This window comes from Artibeus jamaicensis, unplaced genomic scaffold (genome assembly GCF_021234435.1).
Source record: "Artibeus jamaicensis isolate MK-2021 breed Jamaican fruit bat unplaced genomic scaffold, CSHL_Jam_final contig_685, whole genome shotgun sequence".
Taxonomy (NCBI): Eukaryota; Metazoa; Chordata; class Mammalia; order Chiroptera; family Phyllostomidae; genus Artibeus; species Artibeus jamaicensis.
In genome coordinates this window covers 20,300,456-20,326,084 of record NW_026521924.1, presented here as the reverse complement: position 1 = coordinate 20,326,084, position 25,629 = coordinate 20,300,456, and the positions used below count along the sequence as shown (strand labels likewise).

General features: G+C 46.7%; 1 long non-coding RNA gene across 2 annotated transcripts; it reads right to left on the bottom strand.

The window, feature by feature from the left end:
* Positions 1-621: 621 nt before the first annotated feature.
* Positions 622-24,708, bottom strand: LOC119063350 (uncharacterized). Of its 2 annotated transcripts, none has more exons than XR_005085140.2 (3): positions 24,591-24,708; positions 23,641-23,902; positions 622-975 (listed from the first exon to the last, which is right to left on the bottom strand). It is a non-coding gene; the product is annotated as an uncharacterized LOC119063350 (long non-coding RNA). The 2 variants fall into 2 exon arrangements; XR_005085139.2 differs by having other exon boundaries at positions 622-963.
* Between the last annotated feature and the right edge of the window lie 921 nt (positions 24,709-25,629).

Sequence of the window (25,629 nt, the reverse complement as noted above, 5' to 3'; positions counted from 1 at the left end):
GTTACTTGCCCATTTCAACCTTGTATTCATCTGTGTATTTTCCTGCTTAATTTTGATGATGCCACATTGTGGGGGGAAGGGGTCAGAGAAAGACACAATGGCTCCATAGGTCTCTCTCCACCTCCATCCCCAACTCTGGCGTGTTGGCCTCCTGACACCTTTCTCACGCTCAACTCTCTCCAACCTCAGAGCCTTCCCACTGCGTGTCCTCCCTTTGGTGTGCCTTTCTCCAGAAAACCACACTGCTCCCTCTCTTACTTCCTTCGGGTCTTTGTTCAAACATCACTTCTCACAAAGACTACTTCCTTGACCTCCCTGTCTTGCTTAGTAGCTTCTATCCTCATTTTTCTGCAAGAAACACTTTTTACCACCTGACATTGTAGGACGTTTGTCTATTTGAAATCTGGCTCCACAAGGGTAGGATATGGGGGGGGGCTTTTTTTTTTACTGCCGTCTCTCCTAGTGCCTAGAACAGTGCCGGGCACATGGTAGGTCATCAGTCAATGTCGACTTAATGAATTTTGTCTCATAGAAGGATCCAAGGCCATAAATAAAACCGGAAAAGACACTGGCATTCAGGCTGCTTGTCACTACCAAACCCAATAAGCAATGACAGCAATGGAATCTTCATGGGCACTTTATTCAGATGGCCAGCGATCTGAGAAGATGGCAGGTTCATACCCTAACATATCACCTTCCTTTTCTTTCCAGGCCAAGGTTTTCATAGCACAGAATAAACAAGAGGTGGTGAGAGAGGTTTTGAAGTTCAAGAAGGATTAGGTGAAAAAAACTGCAACATTCCTGTCCTGGGCAGGCAGCTGTTCCCAGGGGCAGGTGGTCTCTGCCTCTCCCTGGAACACAAAGGCCCGGATGCCTCCACTTGTCCCCAGGCGGTGATCTTTAGCAATTCCCCAGGAGGTCGGCTATTTTCCCAGGCGCCAGGATGGGCCTTTTCTGTAGTTTCTGAAACAAAAGCTTTAACATATGCATTACTTGCTAGACATAACTTTTTACCTTAAACTAAAATTTTCCAACTTTTGAGTCCCCTATCATAAGGTCACAGGCTGCTCAAGACTTACACCAAGGTACCGTCAGCTCTGAATCCATGAGCCAGGTTTGCTGCCAAAGCGGGGCCAGGCTTTCTCCAGAAATGAAGCTGTTTCTGGAAAGGCCCAGCTCAGCTTCCCCAGGGGCTGACAGTTCCTGGACAGGCAGAGGGCTGTCTGGGCCGAGGGTGCCTGGCAGGTTGTTTTGCAACACAGGCGTGGTAAGTGGGGGCCCTCAGCGTCAGGCCGACACTGTACAGGGAAGGAGGAAGGCCTGGGTCACAAGGACAGAGGTCACTGAGAGTCCCAAGATGGCTGTTGTTCCCACTTCTCAGTGAATGTTTTGAGTCAAGCACCAGAGCTGGAAGTCCAAACCTGTTCTGCACCATTGTACAGATGGGCAAACTGAGGCTGAGCCCAAGGCTTGTCCATGGGCCCTGATCAGGACCCGCCTCACCCAGGAGCTCCTGGGCTGGGAGATGCCTAGTCGGGGAAGCACCAGAGGCCATTCCTGCTCTCTGCACTGTGCCCGTCCCTGCCCCTGACCCACTCAGATGTCACTTCCTGGGGGAAGCTGTCCCCGATGCTCCTGGTTTAGGTCAAGTTCCTCTGTTCTCAGAAAATCATACTTTTTTCCTTCAGAGTTCATCTCTCACTTTTAATTTGCTGATTTTACAGGAGGGGAGAGAGAAACATTGATTTGTTGTTCTACCCATTTATGCATTCATTGGTTGATTGTTTTATGTGTCCTGACTGGGGGGTCGAACTTGCAACCTTGGCATATTGGGATGATGCTCTAATGAACTGAGCTATCTGGCCATGGCCCAGAGCCCCTGTCTATTCATAGTGATGACCTGGCATCTGGCATCTGTATCCCCAGCCAGCCTCCTGCCTCTTAGCTACATGGAGACAGGGACTACACAACACTGCTCTGTTCACCGCCCTATTCCGAGAGTCTAGCATGTGGTGGGCACATGGCCAGGTCTTGGTTGAATGAATGTGAGCAGTATGTGGTGACGGAATCATGCGGATGACAAGGCCACCACAGACACTGGCTGGGGGGACTGGGACAGTCACTCAGCTTGCTCACGCCTGTAAGCAGACGCTTTCAGGCTGTGCTCTGCCCAGGCCCGCAGGTCTGTTTCTCGTTTCCTGCGCACCAGCTCAGAATACCGTCCTGAGATCCACCCATTTCCAGCAGCCTGCACCTGCCTCTCTGTCGCACGCTGCTCAGCCTGTCAGAAGCCCGTTTGCCTATGCCCAGGGGGAGCTGAAAGTGCCTGGGAACTGATGCCCACTCCTGAGGGGTACACTGCCACCCCCCCCAAGGTCTGCTGGGTACAGGGTAATAGAGATCCTGGTCTCTGTACCTTCTGCCTGGCAGGAGACTTACCTGGCTGGCAGGCCCTTGCTTGCCCCCTGCCCCGCCCTGTCTCACTTCCCCACTGGGCCTCTGGTATGTCCTGGAGACGCCCCCTCATAAACCACTTTTGTACAAACCCTGTCTCAGGGCTGGCTTGGAGGCCCCGCAGAAGACAGTCATTTCACTTAGGACCCCTTTCACCTCGGGCTGAAGCTGGAGTCGGACAGATACGGGTGTAACACCACCTCTGCTTCCGACCCACTGAGTCGCCCTCAGCAATCTCAGTGACCGCCCTGGCCACCTCTGCAACAGGGGGTGACAGGAACTAGAAATGGTACTTGTGAAGGTCTGATCCAGACTCATGGTGGGTCTCAGTGAGGGCTAAGTGTCCGTCACTGTCACCAGCATGTTATAACTAGAAGAGTCCTAGATTCCACTGTTGAGGATTCAACAGATTGAAGCCTCGGATTGAAAATACGAGCTGTGCCAGGAGCTCAGGGGTCTGTTCTAGAAAGTCCCAAAGAAATTGCCTGATCTTCAGCCTTCCCATCCCTGCTGAGTGTCCTTGGCCCAGTCCCCAACACCCCTATCATCTTCCTGACCCTTGTCTGGGTCAGAGCAGGTACTAGGGAGCTCAGAAACATGAGCACCAGGGCTTGGGTGGCCCCAGAGGATCTCGTGGGCTGGCCCATGCTTCATCGGTCCCTGATCCTTGCCTTGGGAAGACTGGCCTCCTGGCATTTCCTTAAAGAAGCTGTCCTGTCTTGCCTGCTCTGCTAGGCCTTTGCACCCGATGCTCTCATTTGCCTGCCTGGCTAACTCCTAGACGACTCGTCCTTGAAAGCACAGCTCTGACATCACACCTCCTCTGGGAAGCCTTCCAAGACCATGCTCCTCTTCAGGTTGAAGTTGTGCCTTCTCTGGGCACCTACATCTCCTAGTTTTTCCCCAGCACAGACCAGACCTGGCCACATTTGTACATTTTTGTATTTGCCTCTCAACTTGTCTGTCTCCAGAAGGACGGGGGCTGGTGTGCTCATGACTGAATCCCAAACACCCAGCACAGGGCTTAGCACAGAGTAGGTGGCCCTATAAATACCCAGTGAACAAATGACAAGATGGATGAATGGATGAGGTTTCCCACCTAAGTTTGTGGCTCACATGTCAGGGCTGGGGGAGGGAATGGGTGCAACTGTACATTGTAGTTTGTCTGGTTCTGGGTTTTGTTTCATTTGTAGTATTTTTTCCTTTTCTAGAGAAATGATTTGAGCCCTATCCTCACCTTCTCATTACGAGGAGTACGTGGGCCCTGACGTCACAGGAACATCTGCCAGGGGCCAAGGGAGGGTGCTGACACCCGCCTTTGGGGGTCCCCAGCACACGCTGTACCTGCCCACCCCCCTTCTCTGTGAGGCCCTGCAGTGCTGGGGACAGCTGCTGTACTTGGAGCCAGACGGAGCTGAGTCGGAGTCTGAGGCCTGTCCCTTTACCAGCTAATCGACCTTGGGTAAGTCACTTCGCTGCTTGCTGCTTCAGTTACCCTATTTTGTTAAGTGAACAATTTGAGGTCCTCGTGGGCATTCTGGGGCTCCTCTCTCTATCTCTTGCCCCTGGGAAAAATAAAAGGCCAAAATATGTCAGGAGAAAACAGGGGTGTTTTTTAGAAGAGAAAGCTGGAGCTGGGGGGAGGAGCTAGGGGCCTCACACTCTTGGGGCTGAATGTCCTGACAAGCCCAGCAGGGGCCAGGGGAGGGTGGCTTTGCCACCAAGGGCCCAGCAGGGCTGGGCAGGCTGAGCTGGCAGAGGGAGGAGGCTTGTTTGGCAGGGCCTGGCTTTCCCTGGGGGCGGCCCCTCCTTGGCCCGCAGGGCTCAGCCCAGCCCAGGGCACAGCCTGGCCTCAGCCTGGGGTGGAAGGTGCCAGGGGATGACTCCGGCATGGCTCCAGTCTCCGGTTCTGACACAGGCCTGGCCTTGCTTTGGCCTTTTGTGCTTTAGAAAGCAGGGCCACCGTTCCCCTGCCGGCCACTCCGCGGGCCTGGCCCTTCTAGCAGTCGTTAGGGCCCAGGGGCTGCCTATAGCAGTGGCCACGGGAATTGATTAGAGTGAGATTTCTGGACAGCAAAGCATGGTGGGAAGGGCCTGATGGCCACTTTTTTGAACCCTAGTTCTGCTTTTTAACTTTCTCAGGCCTTAGTTTACTCATCTGTAAAATGGGACTCGTAATAGTGCCTGCCTCTTGGGGTTGCTAAGAGGAGTGGATAAGTGACTATTTGCTCATAACAGCACGTGGCAGACCAGAAGTCGAGATCGTTCTCTGGGAGTCCACTTCTTGGGGGCCTGAGTAAGCCAAACACGTGGGCGCAGGACAGATGGGGAGAGTGTCCAGGGAGGGAAGCAGGAGGGGAGGGGGAGGCCCGGGGCAGGGCAGGATGTGGGGCAGGTGGGAGGGTCGTTGCTCTGACTGGGAGGACAGATTGCTCTATGTTAAGAGCCCCTGGGAATGTGAGCACACGGCTGGGGCTGGACAGGGGGTGAAGGCGACGCTTGGGACCAGGGTCTGCAGAGCCTGGGCCCCAGCCCGGCTCAGGCCCGCGTTGCTGTGAGACCCGGGAAAGCCACTGTCTGTTTCTAGGCCCTTGATTTCTTGGAGGCCGTGAGCCAGGGCCATCTGCTGAGGGGCTGCTCCCAGCACCATCGTGGTTGGGGCTGGACCCCAGAACACCGGCCCAGGAGCCTGTCAAGCTCGGAGCCAGTGGAAGACAAAGCTCCGAACGTCACTGACCGGCTCTTGCCCTCGGCCCAGGCAATGGCCTCGTGCCCATTTCACAGGCTCGGTAATAATTCCTCACCTTTCCGTGACACGGATGGGTTCCAGAGCCCTTGTGTAAGCATAAGAAATCCGCTTAAATAAAATAAACTGTTTGTTACCATATCACATGCACAGAGGAAGTTTCCTCCACTCAGTTAGTGGAGCTTTACAGCCGAGGGACGACAGGATTTTAAATCTGGGCTGCCTTGAACACTCGGAACTCACCTTGAGGTTTCCAGGTCTGCCCAGAGCATCTCGGGAGAAAGCACCTACTGTGTGGTGTGGCCGAAACTGAGGCACAAGGGGAGGCAACTGAGAGATGAGGGAGTGGTGGAGGGGTGGGCACCTTGGAGGCAGACACTGATTTTTGACAAAGCTACTTCGGAATATCAAGGGCCTTCTGTGGAAGTCATGTGCTCCTCAGAGAGAAGCAACAGGATTTTAATGCTCTTCAAGCTGACCTTGCCACTTGGACGTTTGGGGCAACTCAGGCTTCATAGGTCCTGAACTAAACTTCTGCTCTTGCTCATCAAACCAGCTGTTCCCGCAGCCACCCCACCCCAGAACATGACAAGTCCCTCCTTCCGTAGGCCAAAACCCTGGCAATCATCTTGGCTGCCTCGCTCCCTCTCTCACATTCACTTTCAATCCATTAGCAAACCCAGCTGGCGCTCCCTTCAAGTCACATCCAGGATCTGACCCTTTCGCAGCCCTGCCCCTCCCCCTCCATCACTTCCTGCTGGGTTATCGCAGTGCCCCCCTTCCTCACCCGTCAGCGTCAGCGTTGCGCCCCCACTAGTCTCACTTAGTCCCTACACAGGACCTCCTCTCTTAGGACCCTGCGAAAACCTAAGGGAGGAGGTTTGTCTCCTCAGCTCGGACTGCTTCAGTGGAGTCCCATCTTAGAGTAAAAGGCAATGTCTTTGGAATGTTCTAGAAGGCCTGGACAGTCTGGTTCCCCCTGTTGGCTCCTTACAACGCCTCTGAGAGGTGAGCGAGGGAGGAGGGATGACGGCCACCGCACAGACAGGGAAGCGGAGGGCGGGAGTGTGGGGAGTGTGGGGAGTGTGTTCTCGGGGTTGGAGCACGGGGCTGGAGCACAGGCTGAGCAAACAGCTGCTGGTGTCTGCAACCCAGTGGGACCATGCACCCCACCCTCCTCACAGAGCACGGGCTCCCCACCCATTCTCCAGAGACAAGCCAGATGCTGAAATAAGCTTGTGGACACTGCGCGCTTGGCTGGGGCTGGCCCCTGGGTTCCACCCCTTTTTAGGCCACATCAGAGCAGTGCAAAGTCCACTCTGGGCTTCTGAGTAGCCACCAGAGGAATTTAAATCTCCTGGGGCCTGGCTGGCCTGGGTCAGCCCCAGGGCAGCCTGCTGTCCACTGGCTCTTACTCTCATCTGCCCAATGTCCTTATGCAAGTCACTTCCCTGTCGAAGTAGCACTTGCTCCGCTCCTGTGGGGGCCTAACACGTAAGCACTCTCCTAACGAGTAGATGAAATGTGAGCCGCCTCCCACAATGTCCAAAACAACCAGACATCGGAAGGTGCCAGATATGGATCAGCTCACTACGGGCATCCTGTCTAGTGTGGAATGTCAGGATTCTGTCCCCAGCCCCATCCTGTTCCACAAGTCTGTGCGTCACTTGAAGGTGGGAAGGTGGCCTTTTACAGTGTGGCCAGGAGGGGCAAGAAGACATTGGCTATCCGAACCAGGATATCCAAAGGCCTCGAGAAGCAGGGCCAATGAACCGAATATAAGAAAATGAAATCCGTGGAGTGAATGGCAGCCTTTGCGCAGGAACCTGAACGCCACCGACGGAGTTTCGGATGAGGAGGCCAGGGGAGAGACGAAGCAGATTTCACTCAGGGGTTCGCTATGGGGCGTTTTACAAATTCATGGGATCATCTTTGGCTGTCACTACAACCTGAGGGGCTCTTGTGACATTTAGGGAACAAGAATGCTCGGTGTCTCACATTGCACAGAACAGTCTCACACGGTTGCAAATTGCCCTGAAATTCTCACAAGTTTCAAGCATCCACCAGACGAAAACTCACAACAAATATGAGTAGGTTGGGCTTTAGCGCACCACAAAATTCAAAGTTCTTTTTATAAGAATTACATGCAAAACTTAGCAACTTAGGAGAAGGTTGTTATTGATGTGAAGCATAGACACAGTAAGGACAGTAACTCAGTTATTGAATGAGTTACTTTCTGCCCAGCCCGTCTAGAAATGTACTAAACCCTCACCGACTACATATTCAGATGGAAAAGTTTCTGGGGCATGAATGCAGTTACTGAAACACAGTGAAACCAGCTACATATATGAAGAGAGGAGATATGTAACTCCACTAGACAGGCTTAGAGACAAATGTTAGGAAGTTAGAGATGTAAGAAATCTCATTGAATTTCTGTAAGGAAGATCGCTTTGAATCTACATCAGGAAAATGGCACGTTAAATGAATTTATCTGGAGGTTGCTTGTGGCTTTTCAATTTTACTCTGAGACTTTCCCCATAGATGCACCATGGGGTTCCCTTTTTATTATTTTTAAATTTATTTTTATTTATTTATGTTTAGAGAGGGGCAAGGGAAGGAGAACAAGAGGAAAGGAAACATCGATGTGACGTGGGAGAGAAACACTGATTGGCCCCCATCACACACCCCCAGCTGGAGACCTGGCCTGCAACCCAGGCATGTGTCCTGACTGGGAACTGAACCAGTGAACCCCTTGGTGTGCAGAATGATGCATGGTCCACTGAGCCATACAAGTCAGGGCATACCACGTGCTTCCTTAATAGCTTGAATGGGAAGCTTCCTTTTGTGATTCATTTGCTCGTCACTTCTGTGCAATGAGGGAGGAAGTTGCAAAGGGCTTTGTTGTTTTGAAATCCTGAATGTGACAGGCACCCCTCTGTAGAGAAGTGGGATTCTGGGGAAGATGTGTCTCCTGTGTGACCACACCATGACCCTGTCCAGTGTCGCAAAATGGGATTTATTGTTATACCCAGGGGCTCCCCTTCCTTACTCCCTGCCCTTGACATGCTGCTGCTGTGTGTCTTGTGTTCTCCCTGCTTCAGGTAAGGCTGTCTCTCTCTCTTATCACATACTAATAAGTCAGGCCTGTGATGTCCTGCCCTAACAGAGGTTTTTATTTTAATTTCCACCTGCATCTTCTCCCTGTCATTTCCCTGCACTTCTTTTGTATAATAGCGTCTGATCTGCTTACGTCTCTGGAATTCCAACTTATTCATTATGGGTAGACAATGCTTATGATGTCTTCTTGAGTAGTTGTGCCCAAGTGTATAGTGAAATGCACAGGATTTTAATATAAATTACTTCCTGTTATACCCCCTTTATATCACAGACTGGGCCACAGAGTGACTGACATGTGTGGGTAGGTTATGACCCACGAATTTCATTTCAGAGAATTAAAATCAAAGGAAGCATAAAACATTTGCTACGGAAAAGGGGGCTTTGGCGATCACGTGTTGGGCTGCCTGCCCCACTAGGATGCCTCCCACGCTCATGGAAAGACTCGTGAGAGGACGCTGACAGCAGCCATTCGTGTAGTCCCTCACTGGGAGCAACGGGACACCTGTCACGGCTGCATCGGTCCACAGACGGAGGTGAGCCACGCAGCGGGACACCCCGCAGCAAGAAGAACAAGCCACGCACGGCCACATGCACCAATGCAGAGGAATCTCACCTGAGGGTGCCATTGAGTGAAAGAAACCAGACACAGAAGAGTACATTCTAAATAATGCCATTTTTAAAATTTTTATTCATTGATTTTATAGCGAGAGAGGAAGGAAGAGAGGGGGACATAGATTTGTTGTTCCACTTATTTCTGCATTCATTGGTTGATTCTTATATGTGCCCTGACCGGGAATCGAAACACAACCTTGGTGTATTGGGACAACACTCTCACCAGCTGAGCTACCCAGCCAGGACCTGATGCCTTTTCCATAAGGTTCTAAAACCAGCACGACCAATCTATGCTGTTGGCTGTCAGGATAGCGGTTACCTCTGTGGGGCGGGGGGGGGTGATGATAGGACGGAAGCAGAGGGAATGCTTCCGAGGCAATGGTCGTGTCCTGTTCCTGACAGGTCGCATTCAGTTTGGGCAGATTCATCCAGCTGTGTACTTACATGCGACTTTCTGCATCTATACTTGTATTAGAGATCTTCAGAGAAACAGAGCTGATAGAATATACATACATACTCACAGACAGAAATATCTGTGATCTATCTATGCATAGGGAGAGGGCTAAAGAATTGGCTCATGCAGCTGTGGAGGCTGGCGAGCCCTAAGCCTGCAGGGTAGACCAGCAGGCTGGAGGCCCGGAGACCACATGGTGTGGTCTCACAGGAGAGCAGATGGAGCAGTTTGAGTCTGAAGGGAGGCTGCTGGTAGGATTCTCCCTCAGGAGAGGTCGGCTGTCTGTTAAGACCTACAACTGATTAACAACCCACCCATATTATGGGGAGTAATCTGCTTTTTTCAGACTCTTTGATGAGAATTTAAGCATTAATCCTATCTAAAAAACATCCAGCTATGTTTGACCCAGGCAAGTTGACACACAGCAGTAATAAGTTGTTGGCAGGTAGGGGAGGGGTGTCCTTGGACTGATGAGGTTAAAACCACTAATTTAGGAACCCACATTGAGATATGCAATATTTGCAAATCACACTTATAAGGGATGTGTGTCCAGAATACACAATAAACACAACTCATATAAATAATAAAGACAACTCAATTTAAAACTGGGCTAAGGATCTGAAGAGACATTTTTCCATAAAACCAGGCCTGTATTACGTTACAGAAATAGGAATATTGTAACTACATTAAGGGAGGTGATTCTGTGTGTGTGTGTGTGTGTGTGTGTGTGCTGATCAGTCATCACCTGGTGTCCGGAGCCGACCAACATCCGTCCCTTGACATAGTTGGGATGAATGAGATGCGTCTGCACAGCAGAGGCAACTGTGGCTGGATTTCCTGTCTATTTCTCCCCTGCATGTTTGTCTTTGTGATTAATAGGTGGTGGGATTTTTAGACACCTGCATTTCAGGCCCAATGATCCGCAGAATTCCAATGAAGTTGTACCAAATAATTTCTTGGCCAGAGAACAAACTGCCCCCTAAGGAAGTAGCCCCTGAATATCTACAAGTTGATGGAGTAACAGCCCCTCCTCTGCCTTAGACAGGAATATGTATTAATTAGAAGTAGACAGGCAAAGAAACAGGAGAAGCTGGTTAGCTACTACAAACTAAGCACGTAGAAACAATTACCAAGGAGCCAGAGTCCATATTACATAAAGAAACATTTTACACAGAAAGATAGCTAAGTTAGACATCACAAAGGCCTCATAATGAATTTTCTATAACCTCTGCTCTGTCTAGCGTACCCTTTTGCCCCAAGCCAAATTCTAAGAACTTTAATAAACAATAAGACATGCAAACTCTGTACATAGAGCTAGTTCAGATTGTCTGATTAATGGCTCTCTTGGTCAAAACAACTTTTGTCTAACATAACTGAAACTAGGGAAATTCTTGTACTTTTTCTGGTTACCTCTGTATTGGTTTTTTCTGCTTAACTGATCATGCCATGCACCTGTTCCTTTAATGTTATGTAACAATCTCTATAAAAATAAAGCCTAAATCAAATTCTGAGAGTTCGATCAGACCCACAGAGACTGGCTGTTCTCTGGCATCCAATCCAGTGTCTGACTCTTCATTTGTCTCCTGCACCGTCCATCCTTCAGGGACCCTGAACCCTGCCAAGGCTGGACCCCAGCAAGTGGCACCCGAACAGGGACCTGAAGGTGCTTAAGCCCCCTCATTCTTGTTCTCGTTCTTGGGACGGCCAGGACCCCACCATAGGGTTTCGGGAGCCCCCTTGAGCAAGTGAGGTTGAGTGTGGTGGGAAGATAATCAGAACTATACTGAGAAGCTATGGTCCATATTGAGTCTAAAGAAAGAGGACTCTTTATTGAAATCATTCAACATACGCTCAATAAGAAAAGTATAAGAGTTACTACTCATCAAATAAGTAGGTTCCTACATTTTGTGCAAGAATGTTGTCCTTGGTTTCCAGAAGAGGGCACAGTTAATATAGATACCTGGCTCAAGGTTGGTGATAGTATTCAGCAATACTGTTCTGACCACAGACCTGAGGATATCCCTGTTGACACTTTCTCTCTGGAATCTCGTAAGAGACGCTTTAGACCCACGACATGAAAGCGTTTCCTTTCATAATAAATAAAAGCCACCATGACAGGCCATGCAAGGAGAGGTAGGCTTTAGAGAGCGAGCAATGAATTTTCCTTTCAATTAGTTTTTTTTACAAGCACCTCTGTGCGTTCTTTCTTTAAAAGCTGCTTTTTGCAGCCCTTTTGATTCTGCCTTTTCCTTCTGCCTTCCTGTGAACAGAAAAACAGATAATAAATGAGTGTTTCGGTTTCAACCAGACCCCAAAGATTGCTTTGAGAATTCAGAGTTAGTTACAGGGTTATTTATGTCTGTCTCACTGAAGATGAGAGGCATACCTCCCTCTGCCTTGAGATCTCAAGTGTTCCTATGTGAGTAGGGGCCTTACGGAGGTGCCTGGGATCAATCCCTGAGACATGCAGGGACTTCACAGAGAATTCCAATCACAGTAATTTAACTCTCAGCTCAATCAGGGGGCACAATATAAAGGTTGGTCACCTGGCGCTTTGAGCCCCCCTTGCAGTCTTAAGTGTGTGGGAAAAACCTGAAACTCATAAGTGGGGTTAGGGTACCCTGGATACCAGGCAGCCCTATCTGATGATTCTCACCAACAGTACATTCTTGACCCACCACATTATACTTCCCAATAGCTGATTAAAGTTTAGAACGGGCCTCGGAATCTGAAACAGAAATTGAAAGTAAAAAGAAAACCTTTTAACAACAGGTATGGGCTCTCTAAAGAACAAGAACAATGTTTTATGCTAATTTAAGTTTTTTTAAAGTTGCTAAATATCTCCCTGATAAGGAATCTTTAGACTTAGTTATTTAAGAAAAGTTAGGCAGAAATTGAAACAGCACCAGGTAGTATAAGATAAAGACTAGTCTCTCACTCCCTCCTTTAGAGGATTTAATTTGGAAATATTGGTTTGCTTAAATTTTATTTTTGTTTCTATTTTAAAAATAACATCTCAGTCTCAAAATGTTTCAATAAATAGAATAAGATCTCTAATATTATCACATCATAAAGATTCTACTCAGAAAGAATTTAAATCGATTGTTTAAAGAAGGAAAAAAGATCTCACTTCCCTCAGACAATAAAAAGCACAGGAAGATAATGAGAAAATGTGTCTTTTAACCACTCTGAATCCTCCTTCTAGAGACCCAGAGGCTGCTTTAGTCCTAAGAACAAGGCGTGTAGAGCTTAGCAACTCCACCCTTGCAGTAATCAATAAGAATTAACAAAACAGTAAAGGTCTTTGCCAATAGAAAAAAAAACTATTTCCAAAAATTATAAATATGTTCATAAGTTTGTCAATCTAAAGTATGATAGAAGTGACATAAGAAGTGTGACATATTAAAGAAATACTAAAAATCTTCCTTGTTTATGCCAGAACTGTGACCTTTATTATAAAACTGAGATATGGGTGCACTATCTCCCTGGGTGAACTAGCCCTTCTCCCCAGAAAACAAAGTACTGGCTATTCTATTCCCAAAGAAAAAAAGATTAGTCAATCAAGTCACATAAGGCCTTTGGCATATAACCATTTTTCAAATTATTAAAAAATGTCCTCATTTTACAGGAGTTAATCCTCAAGGACTAAGTTCTCAAATAAATTGGCAAACAGATGTCACTCATTATGCTCTCCTTAAAAAATTCATATACATTCATATTTCTATTGATACTTCTTCTGGCACTTTACATGCATCTGCTTTAACAGGAGAATCTGCAAAAAATATACAAGCCCATTGGCTTGAGAATGGCCTCAGCAAATTAAAACTGATAATGGCCCTGGATACCTTGCCCATTCTACTCAGATTTTTCTTCAGCATTAAAATATTCAACATAAAACATGAATACTTTACAATCCAACTGGTCAGACAATTGTAGAATGGGCTCATCAGACTTAAAAATCTTCTTAAAAACAAAAAAGGATGAGTCATGAGTTATCCCCCCCAAATTTAATTTTGTGGCCATGTTTGCCTATAATTTTCTACATATTGATATATTGCTCTGTACTCCAATTGTAAAACATTTTCAGACAAAAGAGTCAAAGCCACCTTACCATCAAATTTTATATAAAAATATACTAAGAGATGGCACTTGGCAGGGCTCTGTGGAACTTTTAACTTGGAGAAGAGGGTATGCTTGTGTTTGCTTCCCAGAATGACCTTTGGAACTGCAGCCGATGAGGGTGAAGCCATATCACAGAAAAGGCTTCCCTGGCCATGACCCACCTCCACCCACTCGACTCTCTCAATCCAGACTTCTCCAAGCTGTATATCATCCCCCTGAAGTGGAATTCCAGCTAGCAGCCCTGGAGCAATTCAACATCACCTAAGAGGGACTTTTTCTACCAACTTAAAGGGGCAAATTAGTAAATCACAGCTAGACCTACATCAACAGCTGCAGGACATTCAATGCCTAACCAAGCAAGAAGTTTTTCAGACCTTCTGTGACAATTTTGACTAGCTGAACCCCAAAACATTGTTTTGATGGACTTAATCTGAGAATGTGGGTCCTTGGAACCACTGATTATTTGCTAATTCTAATAACGCTTTGTAACTCGTTCTTCCTAAAACTCTCTCACCCTGAGTTCAGACACAAGCCCTTGCTGCATATCCTTGAAGTAACTTCCTGAAGTCTGTGCTCATTCTCTCAAAGACTGAATTGTAACCAGACCTGTTACTCATGTGATCCCCTTCGACATATTTTCTCCTGGTTATGTCTCTGGAGCAGTTCCTCCAGACTCTTCTATAGCACAATGGTATTCAGCGAGATGGGCTGATGGTATCTTGACCAGGACAGTTGACAATAAACAGCATATTCAATCTAAATTATGGCAACTAGTTGCTGCTACGGATGCTGTGCACATAAGATGCCCCAATAAAACTACCGCTGCCCCAGAAATTCATTTTATTCAGGCTTGAGTATAGGCCCCATGTGCCCTTTCAATCAAAGGACCCAAAAGTGGTCTAGACATTACTATAGAAGGTAAGGAAACTCTTATCTACTCTGTCTCTTGCAAAGACTGCATGTTAACTAACTGCATTTCTCGAAGAAGCCAGACAGAAGTAGTTATACTTGTCCAGCAGCCACCATACATCATGATTCCTATGGAACTAGACGTACCTTGATACGACAGGCCAGGTCTGCAAGCTATTCAGGAAATGAGTAATGCACTTTCACGTCGGAAAAGGTTTCTGGGGACTTTAATAATTGGTATCACTGCTCTTATAGCCATCATTAGAATAGCAGCAGCCTCTACCACTGCTTTAATACAAGAGGTCCATACAGCCCAGCATGTAGATCAACTGGCAAAGAATATCACTTTTGCCTTGGCAGCTCAAGAAAATATAGACAAAAAATTAGAGGCAAAAGTTAATGCTCTAGAAGAAACAGTAATCCATATAGGGAACCAATTACTTTCACTTAAGGTAAGACTTACATTAAGATGCCATGCGAATATCAGTGGATTTGTGTTACTACTCTTGAACATAATGCCTCTATAGTTACTTAGAATAAGGTTCAAAATTATCTGCAAGGTATTTGGAATAGTAATGGTATAGGTTTAAATTTTAAAACTTTATATCAAGAAATTAAAAACATTAGTAATTCTAATAATACTCTTCTACCTGTATCTCAAGTAGCAGCTGATTTTTTAAATAAACTTAAAAACTTTGTCAATTTTCGACAAACTTTGTCCTTCATAATTAATTTGGCATTTATCATTAGAATTATGCTAATTGGAACCTGTCTTTCTCCAGTTGCCTTTTGACTCCTTGCAAGAGGAATCAGAGGAATACAATTAGAAGTAGAAACCTTGCACTTAAAAAATAAAAAAGGGGGAGATGTAGGGAGCTGGCCAGCAGCGGTCCCTTTACACAGTTGGGACAGATGAGATGCATCTGCACAGCAGAGGCAACTGTGGCTGGATTTCCTGTCTATCTCTCCCCTGCATGTTTGTCTTTGTGATTAATAGGTGGTGGGATTTTTAGCCACCTGCATTTCAGGCCCAATGATCCGCAGAATTCCAATGAAGTTGTACCAAATAATTTCTTGGCCAGAGAACAAATTGCCCCCTAAGGAAGTAGCCCCTGAGTATCTACAAGTTGATGGAGTAACAGCCCCTCCTCTACCTTGGACAGGAATATGTATTAATTAGAAGTAGACAGGCAAAGAAACAGGAGAAGCTGGTTAGCTACTACAAACTAAGCGTGCAGAAACAATTACCAAGGAGCCAGAGTCCATATTACATAAAGAAACATTTTACACAGAAAGATAGATAGCTAAGTTAGACATCACAAAGGCCTTATAATGAATTTTCTATAACCTCTGCTCTGTCTAGCATACCCTTTTGCCCCAAGCCAAATTCTAAGAACTTTAAGACATGTAACAATAAGACATAAACAATAAGACATGTAAACTCTGTACATAGAGCTATTTTAAATTGTCTGATTCGTGGCTCTCCTGGTCAAAACAACTTTTGTTTAACATAACTGAAACTATGGAAATTCTTGTACTTTTCCTAGTTACCTCTGTATTGTTTTTTTCTGCTTAACTGATCATGCCATGCACCTGTTCCTTTAATGTTATGTAACAATCTCTATAAAAATAAAGCCTAAATCAAACTCTATGAGTTCAGTCAGACCAACAGAGTCTGGCTGTTTTCCAGCATCCATTTGGGCGTCTGACTCATCATTTGTCACCTGCACCATCCATCCTTCAGGGACTCTGAACCCTGCCGAGGCTGGACCCCAGCAACCTGGAGAGTTTTGTTTGTTTCTGGAGGCTACATCTTCATAGTGACCCAGGTTGTCACTGGCAGGTGTTGCCGAGAGAGCTCCCAAAGTATAATCACTGGCATGTCAGAAAGGCATGATTCATGCCGCAAAGCAAAAGAGTTAAAAAATGGCTGAGCCATCAACCTGACGAAGGATATGCCATAGGGAAAAACCACAGCTAACACCACACTTGCAAAAAACTAGATGCTTTTTCCTAAGATCAGGAACAAGACAATGCAGTCTACTCTTGCCACTTCTGTTCAACATTGTACTGGAGTTTCAACCAGAGCAATTAGTTAAGAAAACGAAATAAAAGTATTTAAATTTGAAAGAAGTAAAACTTTCTCTATGTATAGGTGACATATTCTTATACATAGAAAATCCTAGGGAACCACATAGAAAAGTATTAGGAAAACTAATTCTAGGTAAAATCAATACTAAGAATCTACTGAAAACTATAAAACATTATTGAAAGAAGTGAAAGATCTAAATAAATGGACAGACATTCTGTGCTTATGGTTCAGAAGACTTAATATTATTAAGTTGACAATACTCTCCAAATTAATCCAAAGATTTGATGCAATATCTATTAAAATTCCAGCTGGATTGTTTTTTTCTGCAGAAATTGACAAGATGACCATAAAATCTAGATGGAATTGCAATTGGAGGATTCACACTTTCTGATTTCAAAGCTAATTGCAAAGCTATAGTAATCAAGACAATGTATATTGTATTCCTGAGACATATAAATTAAGGGAATAGAATTGAGAATTTATGGTCAATCGATTTTCAACAAGGATGCCAAGACCATTCAGTGGAGGAAAGAAGTCTTTCAACAAGTGATGCAGTGACAACTGAATATGCACATGCACAGCATCCACAAAAACCAGCTCAAAGGGATCACAGACAGAACGGAAGACTCTTAGAAGGAAACAGAGGAGTAAAGCTTTGCAGCCTTGGGTGAAGCTAAACCTTCTTAGATATAACACCAAAACCATAGCGGCACAGGAAAAAAAATAAACGGGACTTCAGCACAATTAAAACTTTTGTGCCATCAAGAAAGTGAAAGGAATAAAGGACCCATGGACAAAGAAAACAGAGTGGGTGGGATTGGATGTGGAGGGTGGAAATGGGTAGGGTGGGGGACAATAATGGGGAGAAGTGGGGACAACTGTCACTGAACAATAATTTAAAAAATTGAAAAGACAACCCACAGAGTGGGATAAAATATTTGTAAATCACGTATCTTATAAGGGATTTGTGTCCAAAATACATCATGAATGTTTACAACTCATATAAGTAATGAAAAGACAATTCAATTTAAAAATGGGCTAAGGATCTGAAGAGATATTTCTCCAAAGAAGATATCCAAGTGGCTAATTCACACATGAAAAGATGTTTAGCATCGTTATTCATTAGGTAATTGTAAATCAAATCCATAGCACAATACTGCTTGACACCCATAATAGGACCATAATAAAAAAAAGAGACAATATTAAAAGTTATAGAGGATGTGGAGAAAATAGAAATTTATACACTGCTAATGCAAATATAAAATAGTACAACTTTGGCAGTATCTCAAGAAGTTAATATAGCCCTGGCTGGTCTGGTTTAGTGGGTTGAGTGCCAGCCCGTGAACCAAAAATTCTCTGGTTCAATTCCCAGTCAGGGCACATGCCTGGGATGCAGGCCAGTTCCTCAACATGGAGTGCATGAGAGACAACCACACGTTGATGGTTTTCTCACTCTACTCTAAAAATAAATAAATATTTTTTTTAAGTTAACATAGAGTTACCATAGAATCCAACAACTTCAGCTCCAGGTATATACCCAAGAGAAATTAAAACGTACATTCACACACAAACATGTACACAAAAAGTTCAGAGCTGCATTATTCTCAATAGCTAAAAAGTAACAACAACCCACATGTCCATTAACTGAAGAATGGATGAATAAAATGTGGTGTATCCATATAATGGAATTTTATCTGACAATAAAAAGGAACAAAATTCTGATACATGCTACAACATGGACAAACCTTGAAAGTATCATGGCAAGGGAGGGAAGACAGTCACAAAAAACAACATATTGTATGATTCTATTTACATGAGATGTCCTGAATGGGCCAACCCACCGAGACAGAAAATAGAGTAATGGTTGCTGAGGATGAAGGAGGAGGGTGGGCAGTGACTGCTCATGGGTGTGGAGTTTCTCTCTGGGGTAAAAAAATGTCCTAATTTTGCCCTGGCTGGTGTAGCTCAGTGGATTGAGCTTGGGCCTTCGAACCAAACTATCACAGTTCAATTCCCAGTCAGGGAACATGCCTGGGTTGCAGGCCAGTTCCCAGCAGGGGATGCACAAGAGGCAACCATACATTGATATTTCTCTCCCTCTCTCCTTCCCTTTCCCTTAAAAGATAAGTAAATCTTTTTTAAAAGTTCTAATTTTATATTGTGGTGATGGATCCACAATGCTGAATATATTAAAAACCATTAAATTGTGCACTTGAAATGCATGAATTTTATGGTACATTAATTACATCTCAGTACAACTATTTAAATAAACAAAGAATAAATCCTTGATCTCATGGTTAGAAATTTACTGTATTTACTACTTTAAACAAAAAGAAATTTAATACAGGAAGTTAGGTTCTTGCAAAATTATTGAAAACCTAGAAAGTGGGCTGGGTCTCCAGGAATGACTCAGAACATCAATGCTACATTGCCCACCCATGGGAGCTATTGCCTCTGCCACAACCCAAAAGCTTGGGAACCGTTGTGTTCAAGAATTTGTCATTTTAGCTTTAATTTAAGGATCAGATGCTGCTGATTACCTCCCTCCCTAACACACATATACCCTGATCATCTCTGGACACCCATGAGTTGGTGATTGAACACTGAGACCATGGCTGCGGAAATCTCAGTGACTTTATAACCATCAGGAAATAACCAAAGCTGTGCATCTCACACATGTGCAGTTAATGGGTATGACCTAAACCCTAGGGTTTTTTCTAAACCCTAGCTGCAAGGGAATCTTGGAAATACCATCTTCCCCCTTCCAGCCCTTGCAGTACAGAAAGATACATAGGAAGAGATTGAAATGAATGTTGAATGAGCCAACCCACCACAACCCACAGCTGCAAGGTTGATCACTGTTTGCAATAGTGAAAAGATGGGTAACAAGATAATTGTACAGCAGGAGGTGTTTGATAAATTAGGCCTCACCTATGTGGCGAAATTCTAGATAACAAATAAATGTGTGCTGTATAATTACATATTGTGACTTGAAAAATGTTAGAACACACTGGGAAAAGGCAGGTGACAAAATAGTGCTCACAGGCCTTTCACGAGAGCAGGAGTGACCTCTGTCTTGTCCACCTGTGTACCCCACTGGCTGGCAGAGTGGGTGCTCAATAAACATTTGCTGGATGATTGGACATGATTTCATTTTTAGAAATTACAACCTTTTACAACCAGAGGGAAAGTGGGGGTGGGGGAGGAAGAAGGTAAAGGGGGGATAAATGGTGATAGAAGGAGACTCAGGGTGGTAAACGCACAGTACAATATGCAGATAATGTGTTATAGAATTGGACACCTTAAACCTATATAATTTTATTAACCAATGTTACCCCAATATATTCAATAAAAAACCATTTATATAGACACATAATTTAAATATGATACAGCAACACTGGAAGAAATACAGCTGAATATTAACTGTTGTTCTCTCTGGTAGTAATATTCGGAGTGAGTTTTACTTTCCACTTTTGGTTCCTCTATTTTACAAATTTCTAACATGCCTTAAAATCAGTTAGGGGAAAATCCCTACAGGTGTTCTGTTAAAGCCACGGGAAGAAAACATGCCTGCTGTGTTTCTTTGTCACCCACACATCCTGACACAGGGCTAAAGCTGTGCGTGCCCCAAGTCATGCCCGGTGACTACGTGGGTGCACCTCCATTCGCCACCTGAGGGATTTCTGGGTCACACTCAGGGAGCCTGAGGGTGGAATTAAAGGTCCAAGGTAGTCCTGACTCTAACACCATGGTGCGTCTTCCAGAGAAACCGGCCAAGTGCCAAAGCCATGTGACCTTTTCCAAGTGCCAGTGTCAAGTGCCTGCATAGGCTGTGCCAGGGTGAGGTCATGCTCAAGAATCTCTAAGAGCTAGACTGATAACTCAGCTCCACCCTGTACACCCGTCAGGCCCTGGGGCCATTGCTGCCTTGGCTGCCAAGCAGGTGGGACAGCACTGCTACCAGCTGGGCTCAGCCAGGCTGGGGTTTCAGTCCTTCTCGAGGGCTGTCCCTCCATATTGTGAGGACTGCCTCTGTGGAAGGCGTTTACTGCTTTCACGTACACAGCTGTCGAGGTCTTAGGTCACATTGAGAAGAGCATAGAGACCAGAATGAGAAACTTGAGAATCTCAATTGACTCAATCCCAGAGTCACAACTTAGGTTAGTGAGGTAGAGCAGCAAATTTGCAACTGGTGTGCTGCAAGGATTTGTAAAACATGCGATACCTGACTACTTAGTCGGGGCCACTGAGCTCCTTCCCTTCAGACTGTCAAATAAAAAAAATGACAACAGCCAACACAACTATAGCTGTCCGGTGTGAATGAAGCAAAATTATATCTTTCCTTTTGGTCATATCACCAAACAATATATATTTTGGTGTGCCACAGAATTTTAGTAATTAGCTTATGTGTTTCTCAAGATGAAACCATTGAAAACTACTGAGCTAGAGCATCAGCCTCGGTTTCCCTGTCTCCCCGAGAGGCAGCTTCTAACACACCTTCTGTCAGTGGACAGGACGCCTGGTAATAGCAGTTCTTCATTCTCCTTGGAGCCTTCGTAGGGCCCCAGAAAATTCGATAGTCAGCACCAGCCATCACCTCATCTATTACACCTGGTAGCTGGATGGGAAAACTGAGGCTCCGGAGGGGAAGGGACATGGTCAAGGTCACACAACCAGAAGAGGAACGTGTAAGAAGAGGGCTCCCATATCAACTGTGCTCTTCAGAGACTCCAGGGCAGGCCTGGAGGGGAGGAACTGAGAGAGGGACGTCGCAGAAGGATGGGAAAAGCTCCCCCACAGGAACTGCAAACCCACCCCAGCCTCAGGCTCAGTCCACCTCCAGAGCCCAGCTGGGACGAAATGCTTCCGCCCCTGACCAGCCGCGTTTTCCATGTTTGGCCTCAATTTGCTCACCTTTAAAATAGGGCCCTGCAATTATGATAATCACTCAATTCAGGCTCTAAAATGTCACGGTTAGTGGTTACATCATTATCTTCCCCACGCTCATTCCTAGTCTTGTCACTTCCCCATTTAAAAGCTTTTCCATGGCTCCCTGGGGCCTAACCGGAGCCTTGCATACAAGGATCTTTGTGGTCGGGGCCCTATTAAGATTCCCGGGCTTAATTCCTTGCAAGTACCTCTAAACTCCAGCCACACTCTTGGACACCCCCTTCGTATAAATTTTCCACCCTCTTTCTCACCTCTGTTGCCCCTTATAGGTACAGATAGGTCCCATGGCATCAAATGCTCCTCTTTGCCCTATCTGCCTACCTAACTCACCTTCACAGTGTAAAACCCAGATTCAGTGTCACGTCCTCCGTGAAGCCTGCCCTGATCTGCTACATAGAATTTCTCTCCCATCTGGGTTTCCTAAGGCCCAGGCCGTTTATGGGAATCACTATGTACACAGTGAGCACCTTGAACCTTGAAACCTGTCTGTTTCCTCCACTGGCCTGAGAGTTCCTAGACAGTAGGAACTGTGTCAAATTCATGACTCAGCCGATGGTAAGTGCTCGATAAATGTTCAATAAATAAATCACCCAGTAAATTAAGTAATCTCCTAAAAAAACACCCTCATGGCTCAAGCCCATTAAGGATCTCTAGACAATGGGAGCCCTTTCTGGGCCTTAGTGACCCTAGCTGTAAAAGGGCAAGGCTGAAATAATTGGCCTCTGAGGGCATGACCTCTCTCTCCCCACTAGCTGTGACCAATCAGACTGCAGTGATGCTGTCAGCCTCCTTAAAAGCTAATTCAGCTGAAGAAGAAATTGAGACGCAGAAGAGAGTTAGCAGTCTCCAAGGTTCCACGGCGTCTAACGTGTGTGGTCAAAGCTTCACCCATCACTACTGGGTTTCCTTTACACTCACTTCTGCAGACACAGCGCACACTTCTTGGGCAGCCACTCCATGCCCAGGTCCCCTCATCAGGGAAGAGCGTCTCAGGCAGAGGGAACAGCCAGTGCAAAAGCTCTAACCTGGGAGCATGGTAGGCAAGCTGAGGGAACGACGATGAGGCCAGAGTGGTGGGGTCCGAGTGAACAGGGAAAGGATGGCCAGGGAGGAGGTCAAAGCACAGCAGGGTCAAACCATGGCATTACTGGGGGCCTAATGAGAACTTGGGCTTTAATCAGAGTGAAATGGGGAGCCATTGCAAGTTCTTGAGTGGAGTAGTAGCATGATCTGACTTACATTTTAAAGGGGTCCCTCTGGCTGCTTTGTAGAAGGCAGGTGGAGGAGAAAGGCAAGAGAAGAAGCAGGGAGACCCACTCCAGCTGAAGGACAACAGTGGCTTGGACCACAGTGGCTTGTACCACAGTGGTGGCAGTAGGAGTTGTTGGACAGGGTTGGATTCTGGAGATACTTTTAAGGCCAAGTCATCAGTACCTTGGGGGTGGTGGGGGCAGAGAGTCAAGGCTGACACCAAGGTCTGGACCCTGAGCGGATGGAATGGTAGTGTTGCCCCCTACTGAGAGGGGGGACTGTCAGAGGAAATGGGTGGGGGTGGGGAGCCCAGAATTGTGGGGGAGGCAATCGGAAAGCTGAGTCTGGAATTTTGGAGAGCAGGCAGGGCTGAAAATGCAACTGTGTGAGTCACCCGTATACAGACGGTGTCTAAGGTCACAAGGCTGGCAGAGCTCTTCCTGGGACTGTTGTGGGGATTGAAGGAGGTGATGGATGGAAAACACAGGTCCCTGCACACCGGAAGTGCTTAGCCAATGATTACACAGCTGCTGAAGTCGTGGCTGTCGCTGGGATGTGTGACTTTGGGATTAAGTTGTGAAGGACAGATCAGCACAAGGAACAGCACTGGCACCTCCCTAGCCGGGCCTCCGTCCCCTGCTGGGACACTGACGCCAGCCTCCTCTCTGCTCTCCCCATATCCCTCCTCCCCCCCCCCCCAAACAACTCGCCCCTTCTAGGAGAGGCATTTTGCAAAAAGCATGGTTTTGCAGTTTGGCAGGCCTGGTTCTATGCAAGCGTGTCAGTTTCCCCACTTAGTAAAGGCTTTCACAAAAACCACTTGAGGTGGCTGAACTGAGTTTGCAGCCCCCTGTGAACCTGGGAGGGAGGATTAATAAGGGCCAGAGTTTTGCTGACCTCTTCCCCCTGGGGATATCCCAAAAGGTGTCCTACCTGGGCTCCAGCAAGGCAATCCCTCGGGTGTCTTGGAGTTCCAGGTCTAGCGAGATGCACTTTTCCCCAGGGCTACTTGCAGCAATCAAGAAGGCGTGGCAGTGGGGGTGGCCAGTAGTGGGGGGTGGACAGTAGTGGGGGGTGGCCTGATGGGTGCAGCCTTGACAGACCCCAGAGCCCATCCAGAAGTGTCGCCCAGTGACCTGCTACAAGCTCCTGCTCTCTCTTCTCCTCTGGACATTGGGTGACAGAACCATTCATCCTGTGGACAGAGAACCACTTGAGATAATGACAATGTAAGGCCTTGTGGGGCCAGGTGAGGATGACAACAAACCAGGAAAATCCTGTCCACACAGAGCTGGCACACAGTAGGCACACGACAACAGTACCATCCCCTCTCACCACGCCCCAGAGCTGACTCCGGGGAGAGAGCAAATGGAATCGAAGGCCTCAAAGCCCTTGGAAACAAGGAGTCTTGAAAAGAGCCAACATTTGTGCCGCTTTTCCCCGTGCCCACTGCTCTGCCATGTGATAAACCCTTTATTCTCGCATCTGGGGGGTCGGTACTCCCATTATCCCCATTATTTGGGTGAGAAAACTGAGGTGCAGAGACTCGAAGGTGTTTGCATCAGGTCAGGCAGCTGGGAGCTGCGGACCCGGGAGCCCTCCCTCTGTCTGCTCTGCCTACCGGCTTCCTGATAAGGCTGGAGACTGTCCCCAGAACCCAGAGAGGGCCGTGACCTGAGGAGAAGGCGAGTTCTGATGGAGGACTTGTCCTGGTGCAAGATGCAGCATTGGTCACTTCCCTCCCCCCACCGCCTCTCCATCCCCCAGCAAGCCCACAGCCCTGACAGGGTTAAAACCTAACTTGAGCCTCCAGGGAGAGCAGAGGGTGATTTGTCTTCTCTTTTCAAAGCTAAAAAAAAAGGGAAGAAGAAGAAGAGCCTCACCTGTCAGGTCTCATTTAGAAACTTGCACATTCTGGAAATACTGGCGAAGAAAGGGGGCTGCATCCCTGGGAAGCGTCTCATCCAAAAGGGTGACGCTAACCCAACGTGACAAGGGAGTTTTTCCCTCCAGCCAGGAAGGCGGAGACTGAAAATTGCTCTTCTGGGGGGTCAGCCAGCTGGGGCACCAGCTCAGGAAGTCATTGGTGGGGCAGCTGTGGGGTTGAGGCTGGGGGACCCCACCCCCACTTGCTCCACTTCCTGTCATTGTTTATCAGAAGATAAGGCCTTGGACTCCCCTTGTGTAGTCACTGCATGTCAAAATCACAGATTCTAGGGCATCAAAAATTCATTATTTGGTTGAACCTTGGCATTTCTCAAATGAGTAAACAGAGGCCCAGAGAAAAGGGGGTGAAGCCCTTATTTGATCAACTGTCAGTCAAGAAACATTTGTGAGAAGCCACGTTGATGAAGATGCTCACCTCCTACCAAGGTGCCCAGGGACTGAGAAAGGCAGCCGGGCGAACTTCGTGACTTTAATTTGGATTTAGGTTGTGGGCAAGAAGGGGCCACATACTAAACCTGACAAACTCACAGGAGGCGGCCTTACAAACTCAGACACCTGCAGTCACCAGGTAGGATCGTCTGACACTAAAGCTTTTTAACTAAAAGCAGCTCATGGCAGGTAGTCACGTCCTCGGCCAGCATCTTCCCTGACAAAGGTCATCTTTACTTTAACTGAGCCTGTCTGTTGTCTTTCTGCCTCTAGGATAACATACCTTTGGAATGTCCAGGTAAACTCCCCTTTTCCCCCGCGGGCTCAACCAGGCAACCAGAGCAGAGACCACAAGTCCCTCAAGGTTATTGTCACCATGTGAATTATTGACTGTTAGTTTCCCATGCCCATCTGTGTAAAAGAAGTGTGCGTCTACCCTTTCACTTTCTCTCCAATCCCCCGAAAGGGTCCCCCTTCATTTTCTACCACCTCCCTAACTCCCTAATCTATCACCAATGGATTTCATGTAACCCCCCCCCCCTTATA